This window comes from Myotis daubentonii, chromosome 8, assembly GCF_963259705.1.
Source record: "Myotis daubentonii chromosome 8, mMyoDau2.1, whole genome shotgun sequence".
In the NCBI taxonomy this organism is placed as follows: domain Eukaryota; kingdom Metazoa; phylum Chordata; class Mammalia; order Chiroptera; family Vespertilionidae; genus Myotis; species Myotis daubentonii.
In genome coordinates this window covers 73,882,883-73,909,665 of record NC_081847.1, presented here as the reverse complement: position 1 = coordinate 73,909,665, position 26,783 = coordinate 73,882,883, and the positions used below count along the sequence as shown (strand labels likewise).

Sequence of the window (26,783 nt, the reverse complement as noted above, 5' to 3'; positions counted from 1 at the left end):
CGAGAGGCAGGAGTGGGGAAGGGATTCGACTTGATCCATCTCCCATCACACAAATATACCTTCATAAACCATGAAAAGTCTGAGGAATGAAGTCGACTGAGTGCCACTGGGGAGTTTAACACATGGGGACATGACTTGGTCTGGGGAGAAGGATGGTCAGGGAAGTACTCTGTAACACTTAAGCTGAGACTTGAACGATGAGGAGATGGCCATGTGAAAAGCCCAGGGAAGGGCATTCAGGCTCAGAGAAGAGCAAGAGCAAATGTGCTGGGACAGGAAGGAGCCTCCTGGGGCAGCAGGGACTGTCAGGAAGGGTAAGTCCAGGAAGGTTGCTAGAGCAAAGTGAGGGAGCAAGGAGACTCTATAAGACTCTGTAAGTTGGACAACTGCTGCTCTTGACCCAAGGAAAAATTTCCCCCCATAAACAGAACTCATCATGTAGAGATGTGGGCTTTGGGCCAGCTGACAAATGCTCCTGCAAGTTATCAAGACAAGTATTGGGAAAGTTTGTGTACGTGTTGTCTAGTGAAAATGCTCCACTTACTGAAAGAATGGGAATCTGGAAGCAGGGTGGAGAGGAAGGGAGGGAGCCTGCCCTGTGGCAGAGAAGAAGCCACTACAAAGGAAATCAGTGGAATCGCTGAGTAAGGAAGACTCCCAGTTAGAGATTGTAAGACCCACGTTGAAAAGCAGGCCGGTGCCCTGCGCAGCCCCACCCTCCTCCAGCCAGCCCAGCCAGGGGAAGGAAGTCCCAGCCAACCATGGGGACAGTCACCCAGTGATTTATGGCCCTGAGACAAAGGCTCCCAAGGAAAGGCCCTGTGAAACGCAGACGTGTTATTGGAACAATTAAAGCCCATCCATCTATTTGAGTCAGTATAGTATCCGGAAAATGGGCCTGAAACAAGATTGGCACAGGCTGAGCACCAGCTCTTCACATACGACTTTCCACAAAGCCAGGAGCTAATGGATATGAGCCCCATTTCTCAGACGAGGAAAATGAAGCCCCAAAAGATGACTTGTTCAGGGTCACCAGCTCAGAGAACCAAACTCAGGTCCCTTTGAGTTTGATCAAAGGCCATACTCTTTTTAAAAATATATATTTTTATTGATGTCAGAGAGGAAGGAAGAGGAAAAGGGAGACAGAAACATCAATGATGAAAGAAAATCATTGATCAGCTGCCTCCTACATGCTCCACACTGGGGATCGAGCCCACAACCCGGGCATGTGTCCCCACCAGGAATCGAACCATGACCTTCTGGTTCATAGGTCAACGCTCAACCACTGAGCCACACTGGCCAGGCAAAGGCCATACTCTTTTTTGTCATATCTTACTGACTTCCTGGCAATTCCTGCAGCCACCTGGGGTGGCTGGTCCCTTGGAGGCTGCAGTTTTTCAAGACTGGACCACTATCGCCCATTGAGAAAGATGGGGCTCCCAGTTCCCAATTTACCCTAAAAAACACACACCAAGCTGGAGTATCCAAAGCCAACAGCAGCCTCCTCTCCTGCAGAAGCAGGTGCTCACCCCTCCTCTGGAGCTGCAATTCTACAGGGACCTCCTAGGGGTCGTGGGTGGCAGTCCCCTGCCTCCCACCGTCTATGGCTTGCTGGCCATCATGAGAGATGGGGGGAAGCAGCTCCCGTGAATGATTCCAGCCGCTCCACTCAGGACCACCGTGTCTGACTCAGCACTGGGATCCTAGCACAGGATCTGGCCCAAAAAGGCACACAGCACGTGTTTGCTGAATTAAAGAATGGACCACTGGCACTGGAAACACTGCAGCTAACCCATCTTGAGAAAGAAAAAAAAAAAAGATGGTTTATCAAATGATATGGAGATGGGGAAATGCTTAGAGTATAATGTTCATTGTAAAAAGCAGACCACAAACCCATATAACAAAAAAAGGCCACATAAATCCAGCATGGTTTTAATCGCATAAAATAACATGCATAGCAAACCTCCTGGATGAAAATGTAAACCAGAATATTAACAGTCACATCACTGTGCAGTTGGCTTATATGTGGTTTTATCTGCTGCTTTAATTTTTTCCAAAATGTATTGAAGGAACGTGTACCATTTTCCAAATGATAAGGAAAGGCCGTAACTAATTTTGTTTAGAAACACAGATTTAAATAATACAGTTTAGGGCACCGCCTGCCTCTCTGAACTCAAGAGCCAGCTCCTCAGTGCCAGATAGTGCCTTGCTATCCTGTGAGCTCCAGGAGAGCTCCCCTGGGCCCCAAAATCCACACCATGGCGCCTGCCCAGGGCCTTAAGGTGGAGAGCGTGGGTGCCAAGCCTAATAGCCATCTGCCAAATCCTCACCACGACCAGTACATTTCCACGACTCCTTTCCCCATAAGCAAGTCAGTAAATCAAAGCGCATCTCATACACAAGGTGGGCCCTTTCTGGTAAAACACAAAAAAACTTAATCTTTGGTCCAGAAGCAGTAGATTGCGGCAGCAAGTCAGCAGCCAAAACCATTAATCTTTGCCGCGTTCCCCAACTGGCCCGAGTAGTAAAGAAGATAATACCCCAGCAGAATCAGTGACCCACTACAAATTGGTCCTGAAAGGTCCACCAGCATAAATAGACTTTTGCTGATCCAACACTTGTTAGGAACCCCAACAAAGAGACTATTGGCTCATCTGATGAGCCGCTTGCAATGGGCCCTTGCAATGGCTGGTGATGGATGACCACCCTCCCTTGGAGGGGAAGATGCAGCTCCTGGTATGGGGCCCTTTCTCATCTTAAATTTGTCCTCAATAAATCACAGGTGCAGAGGAGCCGGCATCAGTTTCATTACACCTACATGCTCCAGTATCAATCACGCCACCATGGCGGCCTGTCTGGGCACAGTTCATTTCAAGTGGCTCTTTCTGTTCTGATTCTGTTTCTACTGCAGTGCGTGCCTCCAAGGGGCTGGGGACCCAGAGAGCGGGAGGAAGTAGCTTCTCCCAGAAGGCCTAGGCGCCCTTGGCCTCAGCAACTATCCCCTCCTCCTTCTCCATGAACTATTCCCCTGACGAGAGCCACTCTGAGCTCTGTACCCGATGGCTGTGCAAAGACTTTGAATCAGAAAGACTTGCTTTTAGGTAATGGCTCTGATATCTGCAAACTGGGAGCACGGCTGTCACCTTCCTTTGCTGAGGTTCAGTTTCCTCATCTGGAAAATGGGGCTAATAACACCTTGCCTGCTGCGATTGGACACAGCACTGTGTGTAAGAGCCTAGCACAGTGCTGGACTCAAAGTGGACCCTCAACTCATCTGTCAGGGTTGACAGTAGTCCCATTCCTGCCTGCGCTCATTCCTGGCTTGGACGCCTGCTAGAGAGAAAGTATCCTGGGATGGCTGGCTTTGCTTTCCTTTGGTGCCCAGGCCCATAAGCAATCAGAAACTCCCGCTTCCTCTTCCTTATGCCCACCTGACTGGACCATTCAGAGTGCCAGCAACGGTGTATCAATTATAGCTCAGAATTTATGAAGATGCTGCCACGGCTCATTTTTTGTCTTGTTCTTTTCATTGTAGGCAGTTAAAATACACTAAAACTAAGGACACCAGGGAGCTCTCAGACCTCTTCTTAATGCACATAATCGAATACTATAATGTCATTAAATGCATGTACAAGGCTCATCATAAAAGCTGTGAACTTCTTTTTAAAGAATCCTAATTGAGAATAAATGGTTTCTTTTTAGGCAGGCCCTCAGCCAGTCTGCCTATGGCCACCGGAGGCAGGACCGACACACCCCTCCCAGCCTACTACTGGCCTCCTCCCCTCCTCCAGAGGCACAGCCCAGCCGCCTCTGCTGTGGGTGGAGTGATCAGCGCCCAGTGGCAGTCCTGTAACTCATTAACCAAATGAGCGGACCTTTGAGCCCAAGAGAGAGGAGTGCAAAGGCCCCTGCTCCTGAGCTGGGCAGGAATGTCAGACAGACAAGCTTTTCAAAAAGACACTTCCTTTCACTCTAAACCGTCAAGAGATCTGGAGTGACAGGGCCATTTATTTGCAGAGGAGCTGGGGAGGAGACGGAAAGGAGAGGCAGGAGGAAGGAGGAGAGGGAAAAGGGACAGGAAGGAGAGGCACAGAGTTCGGAAAGCAGGTAGAGGAAGATGGAAAGGGAAATGGGGCCGGCGTTCTCCCAGCACAGGGCACACAGATGTCCATCAGCACTGCACGTCTGGAGGAAGAGTCGAGGGAATCACACATCCATGCAATACTTCTCCGAGAACAGAATATAACAGCAATGATGATGATGACACTGAGTACATACTTTGTGCCTGTTCCTGTGGTTAAGTCCTTTACAAACGCAAACTCACTTAATCCTCCTCACAACCCTATTCGGTAGCTACAGCATTCACTGATCCTGAAACGTACACTTTCTTTTTCCCATTTTAACACCTCTAAAACTGAGATGCCTTTTACAATCCCTGTCAGCCTGACAACAGTCTTGATGTCACTGTCATATCTGGGAACACACATCAAAATGTGCAGAATGGGCGCTGGCCGGTGTGGCTCAGTTCGTTGAGCATCATCCCTGGCACAAAAAGGTAGCTGGTTCGATGCCCAGTCAGGGCACATACCCAGGGTGCAAGCTCGACTCTCCAGTAGGAAGCGTGCAGGAGGCAGCTGATCAATGTTTCACTCGCTCATCAATGTTTCTCTCGCATGCTCCCTCCCGCTTCTTCTCTCCCTAAAAATAAATAAAAAGTCTTTAAATGGGTATCTGCAGCTTAAGATCCCAAGGAAAAGAGAGGAGTGGTCCTTAAAGAAGTGCTATTACTAATGTTTACAATGTTACAGAAGATGCTAGTATGTAGAAAAACAAGGACACCAACAATCCTGAGTCAATCTCTGAATATGAAAAAGTTTAAGGAATATCTTAAACTCATTATTTCACTTTGATTTTCCTTTATATTTATCTACAAAGGCCTTATGACAAAATATATATCTAAATAAACATAAGAATTATTTCCATAAGTTTAAAATTCTAAGGGGTAAGAAAGTCTTATATCACAGTTTAATTAGCTATAATTCTATTTTTCTTAGCATGACATAAAATAATGGCGCAATATACAATCACTGGCTTCTTGGACTAAGTGAGATATAGTACTCACCCATCTAACAGATGAGCAAACTAAGGACTAGGCACTATCATTACTTGCTTGAGGCCACACAGAAAGTAAAAACCTCCAGATCTTTCTGATTCCAGAGCCTATCTTCCCAGCCAATATTGCCATTCTTTTCAAACATCTCCAGAACCAGATCAACATAGGTTCAAATGCCAGTGTTGCCACTGACTGGCTTTGTGACCCAAGAGAGTGACTTCAAGTCTCTGACCAATAAAGCAAAGAATCTAAGAAATCTGCTTCTCAAAGTTGAAGGGGAGAAAATCTTATGTGAAAAGGTTCAACATAGTGCCCAGCCCCAAGGAAGTGCCCCAAGAGTGGGGATTGAATGAGGGTCAGCATTTAGGTCCATGGCACATCCAAGAACAACCCCTTAGCCTGTGCATAGCTGACTAAAGACTTGGGCAGCACCAGAAGCCAAGATCTAGGGCTGGAATGGTGGGTACTATCTTAGGACAAGCCAGTCTGTACACACTTCTAGATGCCTGCCCAATGCTCAGCCTTCCCTTCCTACTAACAAAACAACAGCCCTATCATTAATGTATCACTGTTATTATTTATGTTTATTGAGTGCCCACACTGTGCCAGCATTGTCCTAAACCCTTACACACATTTGACCCCTGCAATAACCCCCTCAGTGGGCAGGTTACAGATGATTGGGAGATGCAGAGAGTTGAAGACACACAGTGCTGCTTGTAGGTATCCCAGGCCTATGCAGGGAGCAATACACCCAGTGTCTTAAGTTTCTTTGGAGCTGGGGTCCAGCGATTCACCCCATTAGATATGAGATTTAAGTTAAGCTGACTTTCAAAAGTCATAAAGGATGCCCTACAACCCCCAATATAAGTAAAACATGTTTACTACAAAAAAAAAAAAACTTGGAAAATACTTTGTAACAAAAAGATATGACCACACAAAATCCCATTACACAGGGAACATCCCCTGGTTCATATTCTACGTTTCTTTCCCTTCTTATTTCTATCCATATCTTACACCATTAACATTATCCATGCAATTTTATACCCGGCTTTATTTCTGACTCAGCATCGGCATTTCGCTACGTCATTAAGAAACTCTGAGGTCATTTTAGATGTTTGCACTGTCTCATTGAATGGAGAGACCATAATCACTTAACCATTCCTCTAATGTGGGCATTTAGCCAGTTCCCAATGCTCTAGGGCAGACCTGTGCCGCAAGCTTTGCCTACATTTTTATTTCCTTGGATTAAATGATTTACATTAGCATTACTGGGTCAAATGACTTGCACATTTTTAAGACTCTTGCTAGAGACTGTCAAATTGCAATTCATATTTGAAAATGTCTGTTTCAACCCATCCTTGCCAGCACTGAATATTAACATTCTAAAAATTCTCTGTAATTTTTGATAAGTAAAAATTTTCTGTTTTGAATGGACATGTTGTGTTTACTAGTAAACATGAACTTTATTACCTGATGAAACCTGTGAATTCATGGGGCTGCTGCAGAGCAGTTAAGAACACCTGTAGAGCCGTGGCCAGTTGCTCAGTGGTTAGAGCATTGGCCCAAGGACTAAAGGGTCATGGGTTCAATTCCTGGTCAAGGGCATGTACCTGAGTTGCAGGTTCAATTCCTGGCCCCAGTCAGGGTGCAAGCAGGAAGCAACCAATCAATGTTTCTCTCTCTCTCTCTCTCTCACCCTCTCCCCTCCCTTCCACTCACTTTAAAAATCAATGGAGAAAAACATCCTTACTCCTCGAGTGATGATTTAAAAAAGAACACATGTAGATTAAGTTGCCTGGTTTTGAACTCTGGGTCCCCACTTACAATATGTATGATTTGGGAGCTGACTATTTAATGTTTCAAAGCTCCCCTTTTCTTCTTTTAATAATCGGTGAGCATATTAACACTACCTCCTAGGGTCTTTGTGAAGCATGAATGAGAGATCCCATGTAAATTATACCTGCTATGGAGTAAGCGTTCAATAAAGATGAGCTCTCTGAATTTCTTCTTTTGTAAATGTACTTTTTCACTTAGAATCTTGATATCTTATCAATTTTCTTTACATGAAGAACATTAGCCCTTTGTCGCATCTGTTGTGACTATTTCACCATTACTTCGGTGTCCCTCTTCTAGTAAAGCTGCCGGGAGGAGTTCGTTTCTATGAAGCTCAGGTGTAGAAACAGGATGGGGTCTGATTTCCAGGGCTGCCCCTCGGAAGACACGACGACAGCTTGTGGTGCTGCACTCCTAATACAGACGGGGTTACTGCCCCCACAAAGCAGAGCGGGAGCTGGGAAGCACAGCTCCAAAGCAGCTGATGCCCGAGCACCTGCCACTTCACGTCCCGGAAGGAAACCGTGGAGCTTTCTGGAGCCCAGTCTTTCTCAGCTCTGAACACACCCTCCCTGTTCACAAGGATATTTCCGTTAAAAGCAAAGACAAAGCCTCCTGCTCCAGGTTCCCCGACTGGACATCACACTTCTGTGCACTCGGTGTTTTTCTATCAGCGAGGGTTTGGAGGAGTGAGGATGCTTTCGCTTTCATTTTTTACGTCTATTAAAAATAAACATGCTGAGAAGCTGCCTTTCCGTCTCTTTATCAAGCCCCAAACGACGTGTAGCCTGTGTGGACTCGGCATTGACGAAAGCAATCAGCACGATTTATAAGGCGTCAGGAACAAACTCAGTTAAGGGCAGGCTTCCCCTCCATTGATCAAAACAGGTTTTAGCACAATGATGGGCAGCCAAGCAGGCAGGGCGCTGTCCCCAGCCCACCCCCCTGGCACCTGGGAAGCTCTTCTGCCAGGAAAGCTGAGAAACCACCTCTTTATGGGTCGGCACAAATGAGACGCGTTTCATGCTGAGTCAATTTAATCAATACTTTGCTTGCTTTGGAAACTCGGGGCATTTCAAGAGAGCAAAGCTATGATAGGCAGTAAAACAGCTTTAAATTCTAATGAGCTTCTCTGTGCTAATTAGTGACTTTGCTAACTGGGAGCTTTCTTTGTTCGAAAGCACACCCTTGCCTTGGAGTGAGCAAAATGTGAGCCTTTCCTCTCTCAAATGTACCTTCCTTCGTCTTTTATTGTCAAGCCAGAAAGGGGAGTACTTTGTTCCTCTCACCCCTTTAGAACTAACAGATCTTTTTAATTTAAGTGACTAGCATTGCATTTTGCCCCGTAAAAACCAGAAAGTGCAATAGATCAATTTCTCCTAAATCTCACCTGTCACTCTCTGGCCAGGTGACGGTCAGGGGAGCCCTGGAGGGTAAACGCATCGCCCAGCCGCGAAGAGAAACAGCCATATGCCCCCTCTGGCCCCCTCCCATTTCACGGTGAGATTTGGTAATTTGCAAATTGAGCAGCCATCATTATTTTCTGAGGAGCAAGCAGGGTCTCCACTCCTCCCTAGGAGAATATGAGCCAATCATTTGTCTCGGCAACGCAAAGATTCTAGAGCACTTGAGAATTCTTAGCCATAAAGCTGATTACTAACACAGGAGTGGAGGGAGAGAGAAATCTCTTTCATCTGGGAAGGCAGTGAGAGAGGGTGAAAGCAAGAAGGGAAAGACAGAGCTCACGAGTGTTGTTATCAGACCAAATCGGAGCTTTTTGTGCATCGGAATTAGAACTCGGATGTGTGAGTGGAGTTTCTCCCTTTGCTGCCTGGTTTTTGTCGCTGTCCGTCTGGGTGCCCCTGTCACAGTCTCCCTCTCGGCTCTTCTGTCCTTCCTGAGCACTTGAGGAAGATATTCTGCCTGCAAATAATTGCCTTCAGACCCCTGAGTCCCACTTAAAAGTCCTTAGGACTGACCGAGATAAACCCCATCAGGCTTTTGTTTCCACTCAGAGTGCCCCTGTCATTTATTAGACGAACTAAAGTATCAATTTCTGTTTAAACATTAACAGGGTGATGCCAAATATTAGTCAGTTCCTAATAATTTTGAGGGATTAAAAAGATAATAAAAGTAATAGTCCATTACATTACCTACTTCAGCAAGATTGTAATGAACGTAATAAATTCTGGATCAGGGTTATAACAACTTCCATCTACTTAAAATGAATTTGTAGGGTTACTTTCATTAACTATGTACATGGGGAAAATGATCTGACATATTACTTTAAAAGAGCGGTGAAACCGATTAGGAGAAAATATGCTTTCCCGACAGGGATGCGGTCGACCCGGGACAACCGTGTCTGTGGGAGAGGGGCCGGGGCAGCCAGACAGCCGACTCTGTCCTCGCCTGCCGGCTTGCTACTCTGAAGAAATTAATGACAGACTCAGTGCCGGTGAGTGAGGGTGGAGGAACCTTTTATCCCCCACCCCCCTTTCTCTTTCTCTCTTTCCCTCCCCAGGTATATTCATGCCTGCTAATGAACCGGGGCTCGCTCTGGGAACTTCTGCAAGGAAATAAGCCCAGGCCCGCAGCCCAGCCTGGCCTTTGGGCCCCCAGGGGAAAGCCGCCGCATTAAAGGGGCCCATGCCCTCATCGCTGGAGGAGACAAGGGACCGAGCACTTGGCTGCGCCACAGAAATTACTGCTGTACCTCGGACGCCCGCTTCATTTATCAATTTCATAGCAGAAAAACCCATATGGCTGCCTTGTTCACTCACACGCTAAATCTCGTAGCAGAAAGCTCCCCACCGCCAGTCAAGTGTGTTATGCGCAGGCCTGGATAAAGTAACTTGAAATACCACTAATGATTTATACTTAATTGAACCTCTAAGTGATTAAAGTGGCAGTAATGAATGAATAACACCCTCCTGGTTCCCCTGCCCCCGTGGCCCAGCGTCTCCAGGCAGAGTGAGCCTCGCCTTGGGAAGTCAGCAAGGACACCGGCGCGAGCCATTCTCCCGCTTTCCCCAGCCGCAAGTCTGGGTCCTGGCTAAATTGCTCTCACTTGCCGTAAATGACTCCATAAGCACCGTATCAGACCATTGATCCTTTTTATTAGATTATCCAATTGTAAGGTTAATGCATTTGCATTTGGCAAACGAAGACGGCCAGCCTGAATCCCACGCGGGGATGGGTGTTTAAATGGACACTTGAGGAGAGGGGCTCTGTCAACATATTGATCTGTTGGTGGCAGCACCGGAGGCGGGTGCCTCCCCGGCCCCACCCGCTAAAGGACATGCCAGGGGCGTACACTCCAGGGCTGTGTGTTCCTTAGGAGAAGCCCCCCTGACAGCCAGGAGGCCAACTGCTACCCACTCCTCACCCCCAGGTCAGGGGCAAAGGTGAGCGGTACACCTGGAGCCTGGAACCTGGCTGCTTTCTCTAAAAGAGGAAGAGCCAGGACCTAAATCAGTGACAAGGACACAGGCTTCCAAGGCCAAAGAACACCTTCTTGAACATCATAGAGTCAGATTGGGGCAGCCATCTCTACCCAGGCTTCTATACCCGAAGTGAATTTATTCTTGGGTTTTCTAGAGGCATTAACCAAATGCCATTTAAGTGGTCTGCTTTTGTAACGATTTTCTAGTAAGTAAATTTACAAGTTGGAAAAACATATTTTGTTGACTTAAATGAGTTCTACATTGGACAATATAATTGTGGTGTGGGGGAATTAGAAGTGACCCAGAGAAATCACCCCGGAAAACCATGTGTTTTTATAGATGGGGACACAGAGGCCCAGAGAAAAGGTGAAACCAGGGGCCCCAGGGTGTTCATGGAAAAAGCTTCCCAGTCTTCCGCCTTCCAGAACAGCCTCCAAGAGGCAGGCAGCTCTCCCCTAAAAGGTGGCTTTGAGGCTGCGACAGCAAAGAAACAGCCTTTTTATACAAATGTCCTAAGACACAAGCCATATTTCATATTCAGCTGCATAAACTAGGTCTTTGTCTGGATTGTCCTGTGGAGTAAGAGTCGCTGTAAGTACTGCTTACAGGATGGGTTTGTTCAGCATTGTGACTCCCAGGACAGGGAGCTGGTTTCCTCATTGCAATTCAGTGCGCATTTTCTGCTGGGCACGCGCCAAAGGCAGCCCCTCGTGTGAGCTCATGTCCCAGCTCAGTCACATAGGGGACATGCTATCTCTCTGAGCCTCAGTGTCCTCATTTATAATAATCCCTCCCTTGCCAATTGTTTTGGGATTCAGTGCGATACTATGTGTGGCAATGACCAGCACAGCACGGCTCTGGTCCTTACCCATGTAGGGCTCCTTACCCATAAGTTCCCTCCCTTCTGGTTTCCTAGGAAAGGGGTGACCCCCTGGGCCTTACAAGCACTAACTGATCGAGAACAGGTAGCTGGGGATAGGCCATGCCAGGGAAGGGAACTGCTTAGCTACCCAGCTGTCTCCTGCTTTGTCAGAGAGGCCAAGACCCTGTGTTCCCTCTCACCTCCCTCCCCTCCCTGCTGGAGGCTGGAGGCTGAGCCTTCTTTGAATCTCTACACAGACCCTGCCTGAATCTCAGAGGGGCCTAAGAGACCGTGAGAACGGGGTAAGGTCATTCTTAAAACAACAACCTAATTCGCTAACATTTTCAGAGCACTCTCATTTATCAAGTGCTTTGTACATGCATTTAACCTCATCCAATCCTCCCAACAACATTGTGAGGCTCAAATGGCTATGCCCACTTTACAGAAGCAGAAACTGAGGCTTGCAGAGGCCACAGTGACACAGCTAGGAAGGGACAGAGCTGGGGTTTAAGCCCAAGCCCATTAGCCTTGGGGATGCATATTCTGTCACTGTGCCCCACGCTTAGGACTCACAGTATCTTTGTGGCAGGAGACGAGCCAGAGCTCAGCAGAGACCTCAGCTTCTCCTTCCCTTTCTCGCCCACTATTCCATTAAGCCAACAGCCCAGGGGCAGGCAAGAGGCAGGAAGGCATTTGTCCAGAGAGAAAACAGAGCTTCAGATATGAAGGAGGTGAAAAATCACTGAGTGAGCAACAGTTCACCTTGGTGAGTTATTGAGAAAATGCCAAGGTGGCAAGTCCAGGTGGTGACAGGGCCCCGGGGGCCCACAGGAAGGATGCCTATCTGATTGGGAGTGTGATGCGGGCAGATGCTCCCTGGAGATAGTTAAGGCTGATCTATCTGGGAAGGAGGACAAAGAGGCTCTAGCTAGAATAGGCTATTTGTCCAGAGAGTTCCCAGTGTGAGAGCTCGCCGCCCAACAAGCTTCAGGCCTAAGCAGGTCACATTTCTAATCCCCATGGCCAGACAGTCATAGCCTCCATTCAAGGCAGGACACAAAGAATACCAGGGGCAGAAGAGGTCATTTTCCTGGAAAATCACAGACAGACTCTCTGTCTGTAAGCAAACCTGTGCTTGTCTGAAGGGGTGTGTGTGTGTGTGTGTGTCTGTGTGTGTGTGTGTGTCTGTGTGTCTGAGCGCACATGGTGTGCAGGACAGTGCCTCTGTGTGTGGTGGTGTCCCCCAGAGAAGACAAGAGTGGACGGTGTGTGTATTAGTGACTGTGACTGGGCACAGTGATGTCCAAGTGACTGTCTCTGCATCTATGGACCTCTGAAGGGGTTATGGCCTCCATGAGTGGTTTCATGGTCACCAGCTGAGGTCAGGAATGGTAGGAGAACAGTTGGCCCCATCAGCAATGTGACCATTCAGAGAATTATAAGCTATGGGACCTAGGAGAGAAGGCCTGCTTTGTTTTGAAGAATTGGGGAGAGCTGCCTGGAGGAGGGGTCATTTGCTCAGTAGTATCATCTTCCTGAGCCTCTAATCAGACAAGCCTGAACCTGAATTGGTGGAAATCTATATTACCAATCATAGTCATGTGTGGTTTATTGCCCCAGACCAGACTGAGATGAGGACACTGCTCAGGCCACACAGCATGATGAGCCAAGGCAGTTACCAGGTATTTCACAGCCTGGATTGACCTGGCTTTTCATGAACAAAAGAAAGCCAAACCCCTGCCCAACACTGGGCCCTGTCCCTATGAGCTGAACTGGTGTGGGCAGCAGAGCTCAGCTATGTGGCTCTGGCCTGCACGCTGGGGTCCCTGAATCCCACTTCCAGCACCACCACCTCTCACTGCTTTGAAACAAAGCCCTTCCAGCAAGCTGAACCTCAGTTTCCTCATCTGCCAAATGGGGATATGATTCCTCCCTTACCTGAGTCATGCATGTGGAGACTGCAGTCCTGATCCTTAGTAGCTGTGCAACCTGAGCATCACCAAGTTCCCAAGGCTCTGTTTGTTCATCTGTAAAACAAGGATAATAACAGCAAATGAGATCATGCAGAGGAAAGCACTTTAATTATTTTTTTTAAATAGCATTTGAAAGAAGTTACCTATGAGATGGAAAAGCTCAGCCGGTTCTCAGCTCTTGGCCCCATCTGCCACCCATGGCTGGGCATTTCTCAGAAGATATGGGCCCCTGGGTGTTGCCTTCAGGGTAAGAGGACCCAGATAGGGGGTTCCGGGGCCCCAAGGACAGGAAGGCCCGGGATGGAGTCTGCTGGCCAGAAGGCACTGGCCCGTGGCTCCATTGCTGCACGGCAATGATTCAGGAAAAGGCTGACAAGGATATTAGCAGTGTGGATTTTTTTTTTAATCCTGAGCCCAGAGAAAATGCACGGTCAGGAATAAAGGCGCCCAAGAGAGCAAGGAGAAAGAGAAATAATCAGAATTAGCCAGCGGGCGGGCAGCAGGAGCAGGGGCAACCCAGCCTCACAGAGGATAGGAAGGCCCTCTAGGACCCCAAGCTGGGGAGGCAGCCAGGGAGTGGACAGGCCTGGCTTGGCGCATGAGGGGTGCTGCCTGCCCAGCCAGGACCTGGGCGGACTGGAGCCCAGCGAGCAGGCACAGTGGAAGACAAAGAAGCCATCGCCAGGTGAGTCCAGCACCCCCTGGAGCTGCCGTGCACCCCGTGGGCTCCTCCAGCCGCAAGGTAGTGGAAAGGGTCCTGGCCAAAGCCTGGAGAGCTCTGCTCCCTGTTGTTCACGGGGCTCTGGATGTGGGCACTGAGGTTGGGGGGCTGCCAAGCGGCTGCTGAGATACTGCAGAAAGTCTGCAGAAGCCTGGGCAGGCGGAGGCCTTCATGCCCCCTCCCTAGAAGTTGAAATGAGATGAGGATGACAGAGACCAGGGCCCAGGAAAGTCATGGCAATGCTCTCCCTGGCAGCCGACTGGGTGTATTCAGGTATTCCAGGAGGTGGTCCCCTGCCTGTTTTCAGAGCAGAGAGGACTGGATTTTGATGAGCTGGGGCAGAGAAATCCACTTTCATGGGCAATGGAACTGACATTCTTCTTAATTGAAACCTGCTTTTCACAAATCATGTTAGACTATCAGATTGCTTACGAAAAAACCTGTCCCGAGGGGGGGGGGGGGGGGAGAGGGAGAGGGAGAGAGAGAGAGAGAGAGAGAGTGTGTGTGTGTGTGTGTGTGTGTGTGTGTGTTGGGGGAGGACAGAATTAATGCATCAGCCTCTGATTCCATTTCAGATTCCAAATTAATGGAGTATAAATTAATGACAAACGTGTGTGATGTCCTGAAAGTCGGATGCTTCTCCGTACCCCCACCCCCTCTGTCCTCGGGCAAAATGCTTCCCCTCCCTGAGCTGCTGTTCTATGAGTGATACAGAGGAACAGGACTGCATGTCCCCATGTCACCCTCATTGTAGCGTGCTCCCCTTCAGCCTGGCCTTATTCTATGAGGGGCCTCAAATCGAAGCGTTTGACAGTGTCTGCATTAACATCACCCTTCTATGGAATTAAATTTTGCATGTGTTAAAAGCATTCATTTGCTGAATGCAGCATTCACTACACACAATTTTGATGACACCACTTGGGCCTCCTTTTTCCCTGATATTGTAACACACCAGCATCTCCCATAAATGAAAACATCGGGGCCTCAGTCACCCTCTGATTTCTGAACCCCATTCCCAGTTCTTATCATGTAGGTTTCCTTTGCTCTCGAGTTCCTTGAATAGGTTCACTTCTGCCAATTCAAGGTAAATCAAGATCTCATCATTCAGGTGAAAGAGAAGCAGGTATGTTTCCCTGGAGCTTTGCTGATTGTCCAAACCTCTCTGTGAAAACTCTAAACTACACACTGCCTCGGAGAGCCCGGCAGACGTTCCGAGAAGCACCGTGAGCCTTCAGCATTCCTGTCCCCATCAGTAACTGAGCAGACACCCTCTGGCTTTGGTACTCCTCCCCAGGTGCCGGGTCAATGCAGTAGTCCCCAGGCCCCTCACCTCTCAGTCCACTCTCTATGGGTCACCTATGTGAGCATCAACCCCAAAGAAGAGCCCCCCAAATTTAATTTATTTCTACCTAAACAAGTTCTTTTATCATAAAGCAATAAATTTGTCTTGGTGCTAGCAATTTGTTGCGGGTGACATAACATTGCAAATTGATTAATCGCTACTGTACGCTGCAAAATGAGAAAAGCAAGGAATTATTATGAATAGCGTTCGTCTTTTACGGGAGGGATTCATTATTCAAAAGTGCTCACTGGTGCTTACATGTGCCCTCCGTGCAGATTACATCCATTTGCAGACTTCCCACATCATGCTTACACAAATCAACAAACGTGCATTTATTAAGACATAGAATGAAAGCTATTTAAAAGTGAAAAATGACCTTTTGCGTTACTTTTCTTCAAGGAAGGCAAATCGGGGTGGGATGATCCTGGGAAGGAGCCCCACAGTTGTCACGTGAGTGTCTCCGGGTTCTGTGCACGCTGGCTCATGCCAGAGCTACCCGATCGGCCTGCTCTGCCATTGGCAGCCTCAGGATCTGAAATGCCCCCGTGGTGGTTCTGGAAGCCTCGCTCTGGCTCAGGAGACTTCAACAGTCCACATCACTGCCTGCTGGGGAAGTGCAGCAGCTGGGAGCGCTCAGGTCTCTGAAACCAGCCTCCCTACTGCACTCAGCCGCCCTCGCTTGGAGGAGCAGGAAGCAAATATTAATTGAGCACTACTCTGTACCAGACACTACCCTGAATGCTTCATTTGCATTAAGTCCCTCCCTTTCCCTGAACTTCATAGGATTGTTGTAAGACCTACTGAAATCACACACACACACATAAAGCTTACAGCAAATGCTCCTTACGTGACAGCTGTTACTGCTACTTTAATCTCATTTAAACGCTCTCAAGGTCAATATTCTTATCACCATTTTGCAGAGGGGGAAACTGAGGCTTAGAAAGGTTGCCAAATTTGTCAAATCACACAGTGAGTAGTGAGCAGGACCGATCTTCAATTTCGGTCTGGCTCCAAACATTCATGCATTTTCAAGCTAAACCACCTTGTCCTCAACAGTCAAAATAAGGTATGTTTGCTTCCTCTAATCCAGTGGTCGGCAAACTGGGGCCCCTTGAGTGTGGCTCTTCCACAAAATACCACGTGTGGGCGCACACGTACAGTGCGATTGAAACTTCGTGGCCACACTCAAGGAGCCAAAGAGCCGCATGGCTCTCGAGCCACAGTTTGCTGACCACTGCTCTAATCTAATGGGGGAGGCCACATACCATCCACACTGCAGCCCCCCCACTCTTTACCTAGAGGTGTCAGAGGGGACATCTGAGAGGGTCAGGTAATTTCATGACCTCCCCCGTCTCTCCCCCTTCTGTCCCCCCCACCAGTAGAGACCCATCTGTCTCTAACTCTGGTCCCCTCCTCATCCCTCCACTTGTCCCATAATCGCAAACTCTTCCCAAAGGAAGCTCATTGCCTGCCCCAATGAAGGCTAACAGGCAGCTCACAACTCCAACATTGATTATTTTTGCTCAACTCATACTTTGTTTAAAAATAGACTGAGGTCTCAACTTTCATTTTGTAATTAGATTTCAAAGCAACTTTCATAAAATGAGAAAGCTTTCATTATGTCTCTGTTGCTTATAGTGCCATTAGCTACTCCCCAGCCAGGCCAAAGGCCTGCTAATCCCTGCCATCACCCATCAAAGGAGAGTAGTTACTCATGCTCCTCTGAGAAACCTGCCTCAAATCACAAACCTGCCTCCAGGTACCCAGAAGCCAGGGGTGGTTGGGTTATAAGCCTGGGCTTGTGATCAGAGCTGAGAGCCGCCCCAGTGAGCAAGCACATCTCGAAAGAGTATAGTCTTTCTCAAAGGGTGTTCCTCAAACCACTTGCACTGAGATTACCCTTAGGCCTGTAAAATATGCAAATTCTGCTCCCACCCCACCAGTGGAGAACCACCAGGAGGTGTGGCCTGGCAATCGAATGTTTGATAAAATCCCTGTATGATTTTTCTTTGCATGCTAAAATTTGTGAACTATGGTCCCGAATATTTCCCAAACTCTCTGCCTAGTTTTCTATGCCATCAGATTGAATCATTGATTGCTGCAAATTCTGGTTGACTCATTCACATCCCTCACTTTATGAAGAAGAAACAACCTAACAAGGTGTTCACTATCTTGAGGCCCAGGTGGCTCCCTTCCCATCAATTGCCCCCACCCTAAGTCCCACCCTAAGTCCCTCAGGGCAATCCTAATTCCCCCAGTAGGACTAGTGTGCCCAGGCTGAATTAGGCCCTGGTTCATTTGCTGGGTACTCCGCAAAGCTGTTCCATGGGGGCAAGGAGAGACCAGACTTGCTCTGCTTATAATGTTCAGAAGTTATCAAGTACCTCTGTCCCTGGCAGCTGTTACCACTGTCATTGTTTTACACACCCTCAAGTATAGTTCTAAGAACTTAGTATGCCTCAGTCACAGTGAGGGCTTGCTGAGACACAGACTGCTGGGCCTTCTGACTCAGTAGGTCTGGGGCGGGGCCCAAGAATTTGCATTTCTAACAAGTTCTCAAGTAATACTGCTGATCCAGGGACCAGATTTTGACACTCTAGAGTTTAAGATGCATGTTATCTCTCAGGCATCCAGTACATAATAAATAGGTGCACAACTTCTGTTTGCAGAATGAATGAGTGAGTGAGTCAATTATGTGAACTGCCTGCTCGAGGCCTCTAACTGGGGCTCCTCACTCTACTACACTTCATCTGTGATTACCCAACATCTGCCAGACATCTGTAAGAGTGCCCAGGAGGAGTACCTGTCCTGGGATCAGGCTGTGGGCTCCCAACTGCAAGATAGGATTGGTGGCTTCTCACACTCACAGAAGCAGACCTGGCTCACCTAGGAGATCAGGAAGCTATGCAGGGAGTGTGGTAGCCCATTCTAACCTTGGTGAGGATAAAGGTGATTCTTTCCACCTCAAAAAACTGGCCCATCACTTCCTAGCAGGGTGACCTCAGGCTTGGCCCTTAGACTCCAAGAGGCCCAGTTCCTCATTCCCAAAGCCAGGCACTGATCATTACCTCCAGGGTAGCTGTGAGGACTCAATGGGACTGTGCAGGAAAAGGGCCCCACAACTCCCAACACATCTGGGGGACTTGGTCGATGTCTATTCCCGCCTTCATTCCCCACCATCCCAACCCCAGAGAAATGAGTCCCAGAGATATTTCGGGGAGTAATGAATTCCCTCATTTCAGCTAAACCACCCGCGATCCTGGTTTTGTGGAGACGTGCGATGAAACATGATAAATTATTGTTTTAAGCAGAAGCTTCATTCAAATATCCATTTCCCTGTCAAGTTAATTTTGTTGCGATGTATTTTCTAGCGGGATTTGACAGGGAGCATAGATAGTACATAAACAGAAGTACACTCCCTGAGTAATGGGGAGCTGATGGCGTGGGGGAGGGAAGATCTGGGGACTGTGAGGAACCTGAACCCCCATGTCCCAGTCACTGTGGGTGGGTGACATAGCTCTGAGGGTAAATTCTAGGCAGCTCAGATCTGTTCGCAGGGCATGGCATCGCTAGGCAGGGAACTTTACCTAGGGTCACCCAAGAAAGTAGCCTTGTATCCAGCCTCCGGTTATGCCTGGAGCCAAGGCCTCCAATATATTATCTCACTTCCCCCTTGTCCCCTAATAACAAGGACATTCTCTGACATAACCACAGCACAATGGCCAAGATCAGGAAATCCACAGATAGCAATACTTTTGCCTACTTCCTGGCCCATATTCAAATTTGGCCAGTTCTCCCACTCATGCTATTGATGGTCATTTATTTTATGTCAGGGTCTGGTTCAAGATCACATACTGCATTTACTTGTCACGTCTCTTCAGACTCCTTCAATCTAGGACAGTTCACCTCTCTTTGTCTTTTGTGACCTTGAATTTTTTTTGAAGTGTTCAAAACAGTTATGTTGTAGACAGTCTGTCAGTTTGTGGCCTCATAATAAGATTCAGGTTGTGATTTGGGGGCTGAAATAACACAAAAGTGATGTGTCCTCCTGGCCTCGCATCTGTCCCATTATTGGTGATGTTGATCTTGATCCTTGGTTAATGTGGTGATCCCGGGTTTCTCCACTGTAAAGATATTATTTTCCCTTTGCTATCCAAAAGTAATTTTTGGAGGTTATACTTAGAGATATGGAACTATCCTTGCAGTCACTCGTTTTCATCTGCATCAATTACTACTGTGATGGTGGGCAAATGGTGATTTTCCACGTGTCTTCTACACTTGCCAGCTGGCAACATACTGTAAGAACACCATCACAAGAGCTTTCCCTTCTCCCCATCTAGCTATGTATTCATTTATGGTTTTCTGACTGGATGGACTCAGGGACTCTTATTTAACGTGTTCTAATCCGTTGTTATTGTTATTTGATGCTTGAATCGCATGATCGCATTTCATCCTCATGACAACTGGGTGATATTATCAGAGACATCCAGATTTTCACCTTCGGTCCTGCATCTGCATCTGCAGGGCTCTGCTTCCTGACTCTCAGCCCAGTCTGTCCCTGCAGCACCCTGTCGGTTCGATGTTCTTGCTGTGGAGATAGGAGTCCACATAGTGTTACCAAGCCCTGATTTTCCAACCTCCCTTCCAAGCCCCATGTGAGGGGGCCTGTAGGGTAGAAAGAAGCCTGACTTCCTCGATATGAAGCAGCTCAGTCTGGAAGCAAGGAGGGAAGCCTGTTACCTAATCTGTGAAATGGGTCCATTCACTGGGATGGCTATTGACATGCTGCCCCAAGAGCTCTTGGCACAGACCACATTTTTAAATCAGTAAGTCTGGCTGTGTGAGCTTGGCCAGCCCTGAGTTCATCATTCAACAAAAATTTGCTGAGCACCTATTATGTGCCAGGCTCTGGGATAACCTGGACTTACAGCAATGAGCAAGTCAGACAAGGTTCCTATTTCATGGAGCCCATATTCATGTGGAGTAGATAAAATCATCCCCCAAATAAATATTCAGTGATACAGGGCTTATAGAGGCTTATAGAGAAGGGATCATTATGCTGTGAACATCTCTAACAGGGGAATTTGACCTTGTTTAGAGTGTCAGAAAAAAAGTAGACACCTTAAAAATCAAAGACATCTTATAACATTCTTGATCTGAAACCATTTGTCAAAGCAGAGAGGAGGAAGCAGAGACTCAGATTGGTCAAGCAACTTAGCCAGGTTTGCACAGCAGTGGAATCCAGACTCAAATCCAGGCCCACTGACACAGCTGATCTGCCAAAGTGGCTCCCTAACGGCCTATGTCCAACTTGGCACACTTTGTTTCCACTGTGACACTGCAGGGCCTCGCAAGGCGGAAATGACTTTCTAATAGGCCCAAACATTCTCTAAATCAGGGTGTTTCTTTTTAAAAGACTAAAGCAAGAAAAATTGACCAGGCCTGAGTATGAACGGGAATAGATTCATGCCTACCACTGGACCTCTGAGATCTGTAATTGTACACCAGGCTGTGGGCTAAGCATAGAGGGCGGCTGAGAGTCACCCAGATGGGTCCAAGGCCAGAGCCCATGCTCTTAACCCCAGCACTAGACTGCCTCCCTGGGATGTCCCTCTGTCTGTCTGAGAAGGTATAGGCAAGGCCTCAAGCCCTCAGAGCAGCCAGGCAAATTCCAGGAGAGAGAAAGGATGCCCACACCTCCCCCCACTGCTCAAGGCATTAGGAAGAGTCAAGGCGGGGGCACCTCCAGCTTATGCCCACACCTGCTACATGCCCGCATGACACCCTGGCTCCAGGTCTCCTCTGGCTGGCCTTGGCCGGTCCTGGCTTGATACCTGATCCCCGTGGAAGCTGACACCTCAGCATCAGAGGGATCAGGACAGACACAGCTGCCGCCACCGGAGCCTCAGGCGACTTTAGGGAGAGACTCGGAGGACACTGGCCTGCGAGCTGTCCCTCAACTTCCTCTCCCAGCTCCACACCGGGAGAGATGTGTGTAGAAATTCTTGTATAGAATAGTAATGGCAGGAAAAGAAAAATTTTCAACTTAACTGACTTGGCTAAGTTTACACAGCTGGGAAACTGGGTTCAAAATCCAGTTATCTATCTTCAGAGCTGATACATTTTACCTCTTCTTCAGTAAGCGGTCTCCCTATACAATCAAGCATAATATGGCATATAGGTTCCCTGTCAGCACTTGTTTAATGCCCAGTGCAAACCTGTATGCCTGTGTGTGTGAGTGTCTGTGCATGTGAGTGTCATGCAGAACCGCATGTAGTGCAGATGTCTTGAGTCCTAAAGTTATTGGAGAAGATTCGGTAAGATCAGGAAAGAGAATGCTTGTTTACTTCCCGTACCTCAGCTCTTATTTCATCTCATGTTTTTTCCTCTGGGGACAAGGAAGAGCATCAACACTGTTCAAATCAGTTCTGGACAGGGTGGTCATGGCCAAATACCCACCTGGGCATGGCATTGTTAAGTCCGTTCTCCTAGTGCAGGAAACTGAAAGACCACAGGCTTTGAAGTCAGAAAGACCTGCTTTATCTCCTGACCCCATCGCTTCCTTGGGTTTAAGTGATTCTGGGCAAGTTACTGTGCTCTGTGAGCTGCTGATTCCTCACCTGGAAATGAAGATGATAATCCCTCACAGCATTTTATGAAGTTTCAGTATGAGGGAAGTTCCCAGCATAGTGTCTGAAGCATAGGCGGCACTCAGCATATGTGAGGTCCCTTCTTTCTCCTTTCTCACTGCAGATATCATCACTGCAGTGTTCACAGATTCCTCCTCTGGGGAGAGAAGGATGATGATTCTCATCCTCAGCTGAACATTGGAGACCCTGGGGAGCTAGAAAAATACCTGAAGTCTGGGCCCTGCCCCCAGAGGTTCTGATTCAATGGGCCTGGCATATAGCTGGGAATCAGGGCTTTTCAAAGCCTCCTGGGTGATCCTGATGGGCAGGGTTGAGAACCTCTCTCCTGTAGTTTCTCACTGCCACTCATTGAGTTCCTCAGGCAGCCAGACCTTAGGCAGCCTGCTTTGCAGCCACTCTGCCTGGCATCTTTGTCAGTTTAAGCCCAGGCAGAGAGGAGGAGGGAGAAGCTCATCCCATTTGAGGCTAAAACCCTCTCCCTTGAATCAGAGTCTGGATTTCCATATCAAAGCTCAAGACTCTTACTTAGCCTGACAAAAAACATATATATATTTTTTATTTCTGACCATATTGATAGAAAGATGTTTTAAGATAAAAACCTGACATCTTCAATATATATTTAGCAAATTGACTTGCTAAAAAAAAGATTGACCACGTAGTATTTAGTATCTATTATGTTCCAGACACTTTCCTGTCCATATTCTCTCACTAATCATTGCTCACAACACCCTCTGAGTATGCTGAGCCAGTAGGAATAGTTACATAGAATGTGGGGAGATTCCTACCTCCCAAGCTTAAACTTCTGATTCTTTATACCTAGGCCTCTTCATAGATTTCTGGGTCGTTTTGGAATTTGCATGTACAATAAAAGCTTCCTACATAATTGAAATTATGGCCAATTGACCGTGAAATGGAAGTGTCCATGACCAATGAGGTGTTGGCTTGGGGGAAACGGTTGTGCTCAGAAATGGGGCCTCCAGAGCCCCAGGGCTGGTTTTCTGGCTCAGGGAGAGAAATCCTCCCAGAATCCTCGCTGCTCACAACCAGTGCACCAGCCTCACCTTGGTGCCTCTCTCTGGTAAGAAGCAGTTTGGTGCAACTCCGATGGAAGTCATTCTATTATGATCTTTTCTCTCTTGATTAAAAATCCTTCTACAGGAGGGTATTTAGCCGGAAGGCACCTGTGGAAATATTTCTTCTCTCAGGGCATGGCTTGGCAAGCCAAATGCCTTCTGAGCCAGATGAGGGTGTGGAAAGCCCAGAGGGAAAGAGTGGGAGATAATCGAAAAATGGTAGACCTGCAAATTTTGAACTTTGGGAGGCAGTGGATAGCCACCGAAAGTACTGAAAGAGAAGCCTTTGTAACCTGTGTTTTACAAAGACGCCTCTGCAAAGAGGAATTGAGGGGGAACAAATAAAGGTATGGGGTCCAACCAATTTCAACAGCAGCCCAGCAAAGACTTCATGTTGGCATGGACAGTGACCATGGGGTAAAGGGCAAAGGATGGTGGGAGACTTAGGATATGACCAACTGGAACACAGAAAGGGGAAAAGAACAAGAGCTATGTACTATTATCACAGCACTGTGAGGAAGCACTGTCATTCCTATCTTATTAAAAGGGAAACTGAGGCCCAAAAAGGTTGTGTCTTGCCAATATAGGTAGAGCCAGGAATTAGTTGCAGGTCCTGCTGCATTCCAGAAATGTTAATGAATAGATTAAGCAAAATATTAAGGCAAGGGAGGGGACAATACTTGCCTTTTGTGTAGTCAGACCACACTTAGGGTATTGCATTCAATTATAGACTTCACACTTTAAAGAGAGACTTTGTTTGACTAATGGGATATATACAGAGAAGAGTGATGAAATTGGTCAAGAGGCTGAAAGCTATCTATCCTATCTAATAAAAGAGAAACATGGTAATTAGCGTACGACCGCTACCCTTCCCATTGGCTAATCAGCGAGATATGCAAATTAACTGCCAGCCAAGATGGAGGCCGGCAACCAGGCAGCTTGAAACTAACATGAGGCTTGCTTGCTTCAGTGACGGAGGACTCCAACGTTCCCGCCTGCCTTGCCGGCCTCTGAACTTGCAGTATGAAACATAGTTACAAATATAGAAGCTAAACAAAACCCCAGAAACCTGCTTTCAGCCCGCTGGGATCTCAGAGCTGGAGTTGATACAGTGTTTTGATAATAGAACCCAAACAAACCAGATACCTGCTTTCAGCAGCAGAGGCCTCAGAGCTGGAGCCAGAGCTAAAGCTGGTCCAGAATAAAAAAAAGAAAAAGAAAAAAAAGGAGCAGTTGGGAGCTTTAGTACCCGCCAGCTTGAAAACAGCCCTCAGCCCCTCACCCAGACTGGCCAGGCACCCCAGTGGGGACCCCACCCTGAAGGGTGTGTGACCAGCTTCAAACAGCCATCATCCCCTCACCCAGGCTGGCCAGGCACCCCAGTGGGGACCCCCACCCTGATCCAGGACACCCTTCAGGGCAAACCAGCCGGCTCCCACCCATGCACCAGGCCTCTACCCTATATAGTAAAAGGGTAATACGCCTCCCAGCACTGGGATCAGTGGAGCTGAGAGGCCTTCCGGCACCGGGATCAGTGTGACAGGGGGCAGTGCCCAAACCCCCTGATCGCCCTGCAGCTCTGTGTGTGACAGGGGGCGGGGCCACAACCTCCCTATCGGCCCTGCTCTGTTCATGACAGGGGAAGGCACCCCAACCCCCTGATCAGCCCTGCTCTGTGCCTGATAGGGGGGACCTCCCCAACCCCCTGATCGGCCCTGCTGTGTGTGTGACAGGGTGCGGCACCCAACCCCCTGATCGGCCCTGCTCTGTGTGTGATAGGGTGTGGTGCCCCAACACCCACCCCCCCACACGGGCCCTGCTGTGTGTGTGACGGGGTAGAGACATAACCTCCCCATCAGCCCTGCCCTGAGTGTGAGAGTGGCGGCGCCCCAACCCTCTGATGGGCCCTGCTCTGTGCGTGACAGGGGGTGGCGCTGCAACCTCCCCATCGACCCTGCCTTGAGTGTGACAGGAGACGGTGCCCCAATCCCCCAATCGGCCCTACTCTGAGTGTGACTGAGGGTGGCATCACAACCTCCCGATTGCCCTGCTCTGTGCATGACAGGGGGCGGTGCCCCAACTCCCCAGTCGACCCTGCTCTGAGCCCGACCAGGGGCTGCACCTAGGGATTGGGCCTGCCCTCTGCCACCCGGGAGCAGGCCTAAGCCAGCAGGTCGTTATCTCCCGAGGGGTCCCAGACTGCGAGAGGGCACAGGCCAGGCTGAGGGACCCCCCCCCCCGGAGTGCACAAATTTTTATGCACCGGGCCTCTAGTATATATATAAAAGCCTAAGTAACTATCTGACCTTTTGACCATTCAACAGGTAGCTATGATGCGCAATGACCACCAGGGGGCAGATGCTCAACACAGGAGCTGCCAAGCTGTGGTGACTTGGCAGCTGCAATTCTTGGTGATGCACCCAGAAGCAGAGAGGAGGGAGCCCAATTCCAGGGTGTGTCACCTGAGAACCGCCTTCTCACAATCCGGGACCCCTCAGGGGATGTCAGAGAGCCAATTTTGGCCCATGCACCGGGCCTCTAGTGTTATCCTCCTATATAATAAAAGCCTAATATGCAAATTGACTGAACAGCAGAACAACAGGTTTGCAGGGGGCGGGGCTGGCAAGCCGGTGGTGCCAGGCCAGCCAAGGTGGGTGCCAGTGGGCAGAGGTAGTGGATGGCATTAGGGGGGTGGTGGTGACTGGTGGCCGCGGTGAGGCAATGGGGGAGTGGGCCAGCTGCTCACTGGCCGGCGCCATCCCCCAATCAGCCCGCTGGTCACCTCCCACAGAGGGAGGCCAGACTATGACTTAGGCCCGCTCCCCATGGGGAGCGGGCCTAAGCCATCAGTTGGACATCCCCCAAGGGCTCCCGGACTACAAGAGGGCACAGGCCGGGCTGAGGGACCCCACCTAAGAGCATGAATTTCATGCACCAGGCCTCTAGTATAAGATAAGAGTTTAGGGGTAGATAGGCTGAAGAAGAGCAAATCTTAATAGCACATGAAACTATTCAAATATCCCAGGTCCTCCTGGAACCCAAGGAGTGAGCAGGAGCAAACCTGTGCATAGATCAGCAAGGGCCAGAGTGGGCATGCTAGACTTAGGTCTTTATCTTGAAGGCAATGGGGAGCCATTAAGAATATTAATCAATCAGTAATGTGTTTCCAATTTTATCAGATCACTCTGGAGGTGAGTCCAAGAACACCTAATAAAATAGTATGTTTCCTCCATAGAGATTCCAAAACACATCCTGGTGAGTTCATTACTCAAGATTTTCTATTATTGTTGCTATCAGAATAAAATATTTTTATCCATTATATTTTCTAACTGGTTGTTGTTGGAATTTTGGATAGATTTTTTTTTGTACACTTATTCCATATCCAGCTGCCTTAATGAACTCTATTTATTACTCCCCAAAATAATATTCTGGTTAATTCTAAATTTTTGAGGATGATAAACACATCTTCTGTAATCAATGACAATTCTCTTTCAATAGTTACCATTTATAATATTAAAAATTATACTGTCTCATTGCATTTACTAGACCGCCTAAAACAATATTTGATATGACAATTCTTTCCAAAGTATTTTTTTCCTCCTTATATTATTGCATTTATTAGAACTTTTAGAACAGTGATTCTCAACTCAAGATGATTTTGCCGCTTAAGGCACATTTGGCAAAGCCTAGAGACATTTATGATTATCACTATTAGGGAGATGCTTCTGATCTCTATTGGTTAGAGGCACATTCTTATCTTAGTCTTGATTTCA

General features: G+C 48.1%; 1 long non-coding RNA gene across 1 annotated transcript in view; it reads right to left on the bottom strand.

Moving 5' to 3' along the window:
• LOC132239055 (uncharacterized) overlaps positions 1-14,024 on the bottom strand; it is a 149,607-nt gene extending 135,583 nt beyond the window's left edge. The window contains exons 1-2 of the long non-coding RNA XR_009453968.1: positions 13,368-14,024; positions 13,190-13,278 (exon numbers count right to left, since the gene is read on the bottom strand). This is a non-coding gene — a long non-coding RNA (uncharacterized LOC132239055). The remainder of the gene's footprint in view (positions 1-13,189; positions 13,279-13,367) is intronic.
• Positions 14,025-26,783: the final 12,759 nt, after the last annotated feature.